This window comes from Gopherus flavomarginatus, chromosome 10 (genome assembly GCF_025201925.1).
Source record: "Gopherus flavomarginatus isolate rGopFla2 chromosome 10, rGopFla2.mat.asm, whole genome shotgun sequence".
NCBI lineage: Eukaryota > Metazoa > Chordata > Testudines > Testudinidae > Gopherus > Gopherus flavomarginatus.
Genome location: NC_066626.1, coordinates 48,994,415 through 49,003,757, shown reverse-complemented (window position 1 = coordinate 49,003,757; position 9,343 = coordinate 48,994,415). Strand labels below are relative to the sequence as shown.

The window sequence follows — 9,343 nt, the reverse complement described above, 5'->3', positions numbered from 1 at the left end:
GAGGGGCGGCCTTAGGCGGGACTGTGCAGGTGCAGGGAGGCCGCGTTCTCTGCGGCATGGACGGAACGAGCGCGAGGAACCTCCGCACCTATTTGCCTTTCGCTAGCCCGCGAATTTCCACCGCCCTGCACCGGGAGCGTGTTACAAAGCGGCGGCTCAGAAGTGTGGAGCCGCATTGCCAATGAGCGTGGGAGAGCTGGAGGGGTAGGCAGCGGCTGCGTATCCGCACCACGTCCCAGCACCTGCTCCCTGGAGGAGCTGCGCACAGCTCCGTATCCGCTCCTGCACGGGGGGGGGGGGGCAGAAGTAGTCTGGGAAGAGAGGAGAGGCGGGAAACTGGGGTGAGGATGACTCGCATTTCTGGCTTTTGCCATCCGACAGACAGATCTGAGGCAATGGAATGGTTTAATTTCTTTTAATCTCTCACTGACTTTGGCTGTGAGGTAAATGTTCAGGGACGCGTTAGTTACCTATACCCCCCTTTCAGTCTCCACTCGAATATCAAATCCAGCAGCTCTTCTAACTGTAACCCGAAATGCAGCCATTGACCTCCACGTGGGAAGAGTTCAGAGTCTTGAGCATTGTATAAAAAGCAGATCTATTAAAGCCATAGCCTGTGGTGAACAGCCTATGCTTTTCTGAAGATTAATCCAGCCTCTTGGATTCAAGGCAAGTGCGGCACAAACTGAGAAACAGAATTGCAGCCCAATGGCTGAACACTAGCATAAATGTTCCATAGGTTGTTTTGATAGATTTTGCCTTAAACCTCCAATCTCAGGCTTATTTCAAATAGTGAGGATGCGTTTAAAAATTAAAAATTGCAGCAATCTAGAGGACTCTCCTGAGGAGCAGACAGCTGCATAAACAAGTCCCCCACCCGCCCCCAAGGCGCTCACCGTCTAATGCTAAATTCAGAGAGGCATGAGTCTCCCCGCCATGCCGTCTGCGTTCGATGGGTAGGGTTGCTAAAGCAGGTGCACGCAGCCGGGCATGCTTGGAAGCGCCTGATTCATGTGCACACAAATTTGCTCACGAAATCAGGTGTTTCTTGTGCTCGTCGTCAGTAAGGTGCCTACCGGGGCACTCGCCTGCGCCAATACCAGATTTTCGGTCATGACACAGACCTTCATTTGAAAATCTGCCTAGAATTTACAACAGGTAACCAGCAAACCATTTCGCAAGAATGCTGTAAGTGACTACGTTGCTATAACGAAGGGTGGAATTTCATGCCCTCTTCTCCCCTTCCCCCCCGGACACAGCAACAACACAGCTATATTTTAACAGTACTGTCGGAAATAATTCCAGGTATTGCCCATCAGCCAAACCAGTTGTTATAATGGATTAATTTTTAACGTAATTGTCCCACTGTCGCACTAAACAAAAGCGAATTAAAGATCACAGTAAAACCTCGATCTCCTTTTTGGTTAATCAGAAATATAAACTGCAGCTTCTGCCTAAAAAATATACAGTAATTTTGTACACAGCACCAGCTCGCTTATCGGAATGATTCGAGGGACATTAACATGTTCGGATAATCTAGCGGGATACTGAGTAAATGAATAATGTCTGGGGATTGATCTACATCTTGGGGTAGAGAGTTTGCATAAACAGGCTTTACTGTACATAACTGGTTAATAGTGTAATTCCACAATTATTTCTACAGGAGATTTGAGATCAAAAGTTCCACTGAAGTAGAAAAGGCTTACTACGTTCCGTAGGTAGGTAAACCAATCTTTTAAATACTATTACAGGTGTGCGAGTGTGTATATCAAGCGTAGGTTAATTGACATTAAATATTTGTATTCACCTAAAAATAGCAAGCATACAGTTTTTGCCCTACCGTGTGTTTATGATGATGTACTTGCTGTGTTTTTTCAGTTTATCTGAAGCAAAACCCCTTGCCTGAATTTCTTAGACCAGCAATTAATTGCATGAATTTGACATTAAATTTTATTTGTGTTAATATTCCAGGCAAAAGGGGTTTTATTTTAATGCTCCTGTATAAAAATAATAATAAATGCAGTTGCTCTCCTTTCGCGTTATCAAAATGACAGAGAAAATTTCCTCAGAAATAGATAATACAGAAGAAGTAGAATGAAATATAGAAGACTATGTACAAATTCTTTTACTGATAATATTTCCTGCATTCACTTATATTTCACGTTAATACCACATCAAATACAAGACAATGATTTCCCTGTAGCAGATTCTGCAAAATTATGCTATGCATACTTGATGACATATTGCACATTTTAAACAGGGCTTTTAATTACTGGTTGAAATTTTTGCTTATGTTGTTTTTTTGAATGCCAAAGGAGAGAGAGGCTTGTGGATAATGTGAGTAATAGAATAGTGATACGGATGGGAGGATTTTGACTGATTGCATGAGGAAGCAGACTGGTGAGGAGGTTGGTTAGAGGTAAAAGATGTCTTTGGCAACTTTTAAGTTTCTCTGGCCATTTCGGTCCAGTGAATCATGCAAGAGTTATGTTCATAACCAAATTCATGCCTCTTCATTGTTTGCTGCAGTAGTCCTGATCCTTGTCATAAACCCACTCTTACCTTCTTTAGTCACTTCTTGATGTGTTATGTCTAAAGTAGACTGAAAGGTCCTTAGAAGACACAAATCTTGTATTACTTGTCCAAAAAGAACAGTGCAAACTCATGGAGCTAGAAGAACAACAGATTGGGATAATAGGCGTAACGCGGGACATGTTCCTCTTAATTTTCTGTGACTAGATTTCATTCTCCCCACCCCCACGGGGAGCTCTGGTGACCAGTGATGCCCTCCCCCCGCCTCAAACTGGCAGACCTGAGTTTGAATAAGTCTGATGATGAGAGATTTAACTTGCATAACCTTCATTATAGCGTCGCGCGACAGGTAGGCTAAAATTATGTTAAGAAAAGCCTTTCATTCTCCCTTCGAACTGCCAGGCGCTTTTACATTCCCCCTCAAATTACAAGCTTTAATTTCTTTTGTTTGTTACTGGCCCAAAGGTGGTTATTTTTGGCAAGTTTTCTCAAATTATGTTTGACTGTTTTTGAATGATCAGGGTATGGGAAAAAACCAGAGTGCATGTGCATGGAGAAAAGGAGAAGAGATTTCGCATGGAGATTTTTTTTGTGCTGAGTTGACACAAACTTTCATTTTAAAAGATGAAACTCGTTATAAATGTGGTCTCCAAAGTGGAATGTGTGTCTTGCTAAGGGTATTAAAAATGGCTAAGGAATAAAGCAGCTGTAAACAGATGGAAAATAGGAGACTGCATGTATTCAGTACCCCATTCTGTTAAGCTATCTAAATATATACATATATCTAGACAGCCACACATTAAAATAAATGTACTTGGATTAATTTCAATTATCACAATGTGTATTTATTTGAATATATGATAACATATGAGAATACATAAACGTAACACTGGTTATATCAGTGTAAGATCAGCTGAATCTTAACCTGCTGAAATAGCTTGACTGTCTAGAGCTTTGTTATTGTGCATAGGTAATATTTTCCATTCACACAGTTAAAACATCTGTATATATAATATGGATTATATTTATAATAAAGCAGAGTACTATCATTGGAATAGCAGTCTGAATTTTTTTCACCTCTGTGTAAAATCTCAACTATAATATCACATTAACATGCAATTATTTCTTAATATTGAAATAAGAAATAATCAGTGATTATTTTTAAGCATAATTACAGTCTCAGTTGGCAGAGCTAATACAGGGGTGGCCTTTAGGTGTACGTGTGGAACCTTTTCAACATACGCCACTGACAAAAGGAGGTTTACGATATAAATTTTCACCCAGGGCTGGAAAGTGAACCTGACCTACACTCACATGGCAGCTGTGTCTCCTAACCCGCAGGACATGGTGCATGGGATTGCATGGTGCTGTGACCCTGTGTTCTAAATCACATGCCATTCATTCAAATTTGGCCTGCTCAACTCTCCGTATGACAAAGGGGGTGGCAGGGCCAAACCTGAATGGTGCTGTAACCCTGGGCACCATGTCACAACACCCAAGAGGGGAGCCAAGTCCAGCCCCTGGGCACATGAGTGCTGGGTGGACTTGCTCTGAAATCCGCATCCAATGATCCATTTCCCCCTGGTTGCAAAACTTGGCTACATCACTGGGCAGTCACATGCCTAAGTATTGTCAGGATCAGGGCGTATTTCAATAATACTAAGATTCATGTATATTTAACTAACTGACCAGTTAGGAATGCACTTTTATTGGCTTTTATTGTTTTGGTTTAGTGGAAACACAGCATTGTTGAGCTACTGCAGTGTCATATGAGCTCCCATTGTATAATAAATAACCTTGGAATACTTGGGATTTTTTTTCTATAATTACACATCAAAATATGACATGATGTAACAGCCCTCATACAAATAGTCAAAATTTAATTTTGATGGGCCATGTTATGGCATTCATTGTTAAGCAGGATCTCCACTGAAATAAATTTAGTTCCAGGTCACAGCTCTGCCTTTGGTTATCCATGGAATAGGAGAACTGGCCATGGGACTGGAAGGATAGCAAAGCAATACAATATTCAAAGCCATCCCCACCAATGTGCCTCAACCATGTTTTGAGATGAGAGTAGTTTGGCTTCATGGTTTAGGTCTTCAAAAGTATTTAGGCACCTAATTCTCATTGATATGAAGATCTGGGACCATGTCTGTTCAATACAAGGCTGCCAGTATGTATCCCAGTTTGGGTGGTAACATCTGCCCACTAGGAACTAAACTGAACCAATCAACATATTATCAGGGCTGCTGTCAGGTTGTAAGCATTTTAAAGCAAATTATCTCTATAATTTCCTGGGTTGTCCTTATACCCCATTTTATAGGGACTATATTTCCCCTTTTCAAGTCCTCTGGGATCTCTCCTGTCCTCCACAAATTCTCAAAGATAATCACTAATGGTTCAGAGATCTCTTCAACCAGTCTTTAAGTTTTCTAGTATGTATTTCAGTAGGCCCTGCTGACTTGAAGACATCTAACTTGTCTAAGTAATTCTTACCTTATTCTTTCCCTATTTTAGTCTCTGATTCTATCCCATTTATACTGATGTTCACTATGTTAGTTATTCGATCACTGCTAACCTTTCTGGTGAAAACTGAAACAAAAAAGGCATTTAACACTTGGTCCATTTCTGTTATTGTCTTCCTCTCCTCATTGAGTCATGGGGCCTACCCTATTGTTGATCTTACCCTTGCTTCTGATATATTTGTTCAATGTTTTCTTGTTGGCCTTTATGTTCTTAGCTAATTTAATCTCATTTTGTGCCTTGGCCTTTCTAATTTTAGCCCTACATGCCTGTGTTGTTTTTTTATATTCATCCTTTGTAATTTGACCTAGTTTCCAGTTTTTATTATGACTTTTTGGAGTTCCAGGTTGTTGAAGATCTCCTGGTTAAGCCAGGGTGTCTCTTACCGTATGTCCTATCTTTCCTACACATTGGGATAGTTTGCCTTAATAATGTCTCTTTAAAAAACTGCCAACTTGGCTGAACTCTTTTTTCCCTAAGGCCACATCTACACTCGCACTTACATTGGCAAAACTTTTGTCACTCAGGGATGTGAAAGAAACACCCCCACCTCCCCTGTTGAGTGACACAAGTTTGCTGGCATAAGTACTCGTGTGCACAGTGCCATGTCAATGGGAGATGCTCTCCCATCAGCATAAAGAGGATACAGGGGAGACCTTACAGAAGTGCAGTGATATAGCTGTGCTGCTGTAAAATCCATAGGGTATGTCTACACTATGAAATTTGGTTGATTTTATAGGGGCAGCATGGATTTGTATCAGCTGAGGATCCTGCCCTTTGCTTTGACACTATCTGAAGTAGGTACAGTTGGATTGAAGGGATAGCATCAACTTAAAAAAATCCTATTGTGTAAACTATTAGTTTTCTTGTTACTAATAACATCTTAGTCAATGTATTTCTTACTTTTTTACTTTTGCAATCATCTAATTTTAAGGCAATCAAAATTAATGTAGTTTTAATTTTATTTACAGTCAATTTCACTTTCTGGCTCATGGTTGAAATGTTTGGCTTACAAACACTAAGGGACTTTTAAAAGAAGTTTTTAATTCTTTTTAAAAAATTTTAAACAGAGACTGTTGGTGTTAGATTTTCCAAGAGCTTGCATTTACAAAGTTGAATTTTGGGGCCAAATTTACTTAGATATCACAGAAATATAGGGCACGAAAGGACTCACTGGGGCAGAACTAAGTATTATCTAGACCATCCCTGACAGGTTTTTGTCTAACCTGTTCATAAAAACCTCCAACGTCAGAGATTCCACAACCTCCGTAGCTCATTTTTTCCAGTGCTCAACTGTCTTTACAGTTAGGAATTTTTTTTTTCAATGTCTAACCTAAATCTCCCTTGCTGTATTACTTATCCTGTCTTTAGTGTACAGCACTATCACTCTGCTCTTTATAACAAACTTTTATATACTTCAAGACTGTTATCATGTCCTCCATCAGTCTTCTCCTCTTCAAACTAAACAAAGCCAGTTTTTCAAGCTTTCATTATAGGTCATGTTTTCTAGAACTTTAACCCTTTCTGTTGCTTTCCTCTGAACTTTCTCCAATTTATTCACATCTTACCCAAAGTGTACAGAACTGGACACAGTACTCCATCTGAGACATTATCAGTGCTCAGTAGAGAGGAAGAATTGTTTCTCGTCTTGCTTACAACACTCCTGCTAATACAGCCAAGAATGATGTTCACTTTATTGCAACAGTATTATATTGCTGACTCATAGTTAGTTTGTGATCCACTATAACCCCCCAGATCCTTTTTCACAATACTCTTTCTTAAGCAGTCATCTCCCATTTTGCATTTGTGCAACTAATTACTCTTTCCTAAGTGTAGTACTTTGCATTTGTCTTTATTGAATTTCATCCTATTTATTTCAGTCAGTCCATTTGTCCAATTTAAGATCATTTTCAATTCTAATCTTGTCTGCCAAAACGTTTGCAACCCCTCCTAACTTGATGTCATCTGCAAACTTCAAAAGTGTACTCTCTATGTCATTATCCAAATCCTTTATGAAGCTATTGAATAGTACTGGACCCAGGACACATCCCTGCAAGACCACCAGGGATGCCATTCTAGCTTGACTGTGATACTTTGATAAGTATGCTCTGAGTTCGGTTGTGCACCCACCTTATAGTAGTTTAAGCTACGTTATATTTCTCTAGTTTGCTTATGAGAAGGTCATGTGAGACAGTTTCAAAAGCCAACTAAAGTCAAGATATATCACATCTACTGCTTCACCCCTATCCACAAAGCTTATCTTGTCAGAAAAGAATATTAAGCTGGTTTGACATGAATTGTTCTTGACAAATGTGTTGACACTTACTCATCACCTTATCTTCTAGGTGCTTACAAACTGATTGATACCCAGAAAGATAATGGAGCAAAATAAACAAAGTTAAGAGCTCACTTAATGCTTTCCTGGCCTCTGCCACTGAATGCCTCCGTGCATTAAGCTGTGCCCTATCAGTGCGGGAGGACTGCATGAGCTTGGAAAACATATAATTTTGACATCACCCTTGGTTTTTACCTCTTTTATCCTCACCCAGAGACTTTCAACAGGTCTGCATCCCACTTCTATCTCAATTTTCCTTTTAATGTTTTGAAAACTTACAAAGGCAGAATGTAAAGACATCTTGCATAATCTTATGACCTATTTGTTTGCAACTGTAATTTTTTTATACACTTTTCTGATTAAAATAATTCTGTTTCATATGACATAGACATATAGTATACAATCCTACAACTGAAATGTACAATATTTGCACCTAAATTTAGATGTATTCCTAATTTTGAAATCTTCAATTATCATTCTTAATAGTGGAGTTTTATAGATAGTCTTTCTATTTGTTACATAGGCTCAGAAGGTTAATTTTTAATAGAGAAAGTTGAAATGTTAGCTTTTTCAACTTTATAGGTCTCATATAAGTTTAATTCATTTTACTTCCATACAATTTTTCTTTTAATTACAAATCAATTCAGTTTATTTATAGGTAAATCAGAACAAGAAGTGTATGAAGCATAGAAAGGACCAAAGACTGAGAAATTGTTCATATTAGTTTTTGAGTTATTTAATCAACTGCACCACCAGACAAAAGAAATCCTGTTATAAATTTTCTACATGTAGCTGTGTGAATCTTCACTTGTCTTGTAAGACATAGACAATTATTTACATTCTAAATGTAATTGATCAATTCCAGGTGGTCCAATGTAGAAGACTTCCATTAGCAACAAATATGACCTGCTTTTTCACATAGGCTGTTTAAAACCTAGCAGGACAATTATTTTTATTCTGACCATTTAAATAGATGTTTGGAGTATAATGCTCCAATCTTGCAAAGATTAACACACACACTTGCTTAACTTTACACACTGTGAATAGTTACAGTAGGAATGTATACAACACATAAAGTTATGATGTGGATATGTGATTTGCTCAATAATCTGTCCTCTGCCTCTGCTATAATTAAAACGTAGCCCTACATTAAGGATCACATTCCCCCTTCACAGAGGGCCAGCAGAATGTCTAAACTCTGTGACTAAGCACTAATTATATCTCATAAATCTTAAGCAGGACTGAAGTGGTGCATATGTTCTGCTGTGCCCTGCAATGGTAGTCAGCAGTGGGGATTAAATGAGGGACCTCTGGACTAGAGCTGGCAGTTATGAAAAACTGAAAAGAAAAATTCAGTTCAGGTCAACCTGAAACTGAAATTTTCAGTGAATTGCAATGTCAGGAAAAACTCATTTTGGATTGAACAAAATGATTCATCTAGTTTCTAGGTATTTTTAACCATTTTTAAAATAAGAGCAAAGAAAATTTGGAAATGAAGGGCTAGATTGACAAGGGGCCCTCCTCCATGGTTTTGTGAAACTAGCCTGAAAAATTGTAATGTTTCATTTTGACTATGTTGAGATGAACTGTTTCAACATTTCAGAATTTTTTTTGATGAAATAATTTGCTGAAATTGACACAAATTTGCAAAATGTTTTGGTTGCCCCAAATCTGCATTTTTTTGGCTAAAAAAGTTTGCCCAGCTCTACTCTGGTTCTTAAACCATGAGCCCCTACTACCTGAGGTAAAAAACCTAGGTTTTGCTAGCCAAAGCTGTAGCAAGCTCATTAATCCCACCCACCACTAGAGAGGATCAGAGTACCACAATGAGTGGGTTATACATTGGCTTCTGTGCTAGCCCTCTGCACAGGGGGAATTTTGCCCAAGATGAGTTTAGGTTAGGAACTGTATGGGTCAAATTCTGCTTGAGTCTACAAATTGTATTGACTT

General features: G+C 38.9%; 1 protein-coding gene across 1 annotated transcript in view; it reads left to right on the top strand.

Annotated features, from left to right (window-relative positions):
- The first annotated feature begins 1,663 nt into the window (after nt 1-1,663).
- SLC4A10 (solute carrier family 4 member 10) overlaps nt 1,664-9,343 on the top strand; it is a 331,078-nt gene continuing 323,398 nt past the window's right edge. Inside the window, exon 1 of the mRNA XM_050969205.1 lies at nt 1,664-1,718. The gene's annotated coding sequence lies outside the window, so the exon portion shown is untranslated. The remainder of the gene's footprint in view (nt 1,719-9,343) is intronic.